The sequence below is a fragment of the Miscanthus floridulus genome, unplaced genomic scaffold, assembly GCF_019320115.1.
Source record: "Miscanthus floridulus cultivar M001 unplaced genomic scaffold, ASM1932011v1 fs_87_1_2, whole genome shotgun sequence".
Taxonomy (NCBI): Eukaryota; Viridiplantae; Streptophyta; class Magnoliopsida; order Poales; family Poaceae; genus Miscanthus; species Miscanthus floridulus.
In genome coordinates, this window is record NW_027097398.1 from 1 (window position 1) to 1,480 (window position 1,480).

Consider the following 1,480-nt stretch of genomic DNA (forward strand, 5'->3'; position numbering starts at 1 on the left):
TGCCTGAATGGGAACTCCAAAAGAAGATTCCAATCCACATAAGGCCAGTTTATGTTTCGATCAAAGACGTCTCGTCGGTGTCCAAGTGGTATTCCCATGATCAGTTCAAGCCTAAAAACCAAGTTAAAAATGTCCCATCACAGGGTTCTGAGGAGGCCGTCAGTAGCAAACTTCACCAAATTGCAAAGCAGTATCCAAATGTTGATGCCATCGAATGGTCAAAGGATTGCCCGAAAAAATATGAAAGAGGCAAGCCCTTCCTACCAAACCGGGACATCCAGCGCCTACCACTTGGAATGAGAAGGTTTCATGATTGGTACTTGCGTGTTCTCCCAACGAGCATAGATATCATACAAGCATGCTTTCCCATCGGCACATTTGGAAGCCCAGCCGGGAAAATTGTCTTTGACTTCAATGACATGCACACATGCTTTCACCTGGGAGAAATGGAGATGAATCTAATTCGCACGTGGTGCCTGTAAGTCCTTGTCCTTCCGATATGATATGAATGTAATCTTTGAATTTTGTTGTAACTAACCCACGCCGTGATTTGTAGAATGCAAGTGCACATTGTCAAACAAATGCCAAGTGTGAAAGCCGGGTATGTAGACCCTCAAGCTATAGCCCAAACAAATTTTAATTACCCTAAACGGTGGACACTGGATGCCAAAGAGCTAGCAGCTGCAAAGACTCTTCGGGAGAAAGAGCGCATCCGTAGTGCGAAGCTAAGGGAAGAGTCCCTTAAGGTTGCGGCATACATTGCTCTGGCTTTCAAAAATCTCCAACAACACTCTACTATATGGCTACCATACAACTTCGAGTAAGTTCAACTATAACTTAAAGCTATGTTCGATATATTTTATTCGATGTAAAAGAGCTTATCTAGTTCTATGATTAAATCCATGCAGCAACCACTGGATTTGTATAGCCGTCGATGTCGGGAAGAGCATGGCATGGGTCTTTGATTCAATAGATAAGGACCCGGCGACATACAAAGACTTCATATCGATTCTCAAGACGTATACATATCGACAATCCTCATTAGCTTATATGTCTATATACATACTTGTAACGTTCACTTATGCATACTAACAAGTTGTATTTGCTAAAATAATTCGAACAGGGCATTTAGGTTCTATGTCTCGCATCATCACGGAAGGCATGATCCAGCGAGGAAGGAAAAGCTGGCTATAAAAACACTATATGCGGTAAGTGTAACTTACTTCTTCAGTACTCCGTTACATGGCTGTCAAAAGCATTACCTAATATTTTCATATGCAAAACACACAGTGCCCCAAGCAGAGGCCTGGGAGTGTACATTGTGGATACTATATATGTTCTATGATGAGTAACACCGGTGCCTACAGGAGACACCCCTTAAGGGTAAGTTTGAACCTCTTCACCCGTAGTATAAAAACTTTATAAATGGTATGAAATACTAAACTGAAACTTGTTTTCTTGTAGTGGAGAGAAGAGAAAG

At 41.8% G+C, this 1,480-nt stretch overlaps 1 long non-coding RNA gene across 1 annotated transcript; it reads left to right on the forward strand.

The window, feature by feature from the left end:
- Nucleotides 1-399: 399 nt before the first annotated feature.
- Nucleotides 400-1,020, forward strand: LOC136533428 (uncharacterized). Its single transcript, XR_010778479.1, has 3 exons — nt 400-478; nt 557-820; nt 909-1,020. It is a non-coding gene; the product is annotated as an uncharacterized lncRNA (long non-coding RNA).
- The last annotated feature ends 460 nt before the right edge of the window (nt 1,021-1,480 follow it).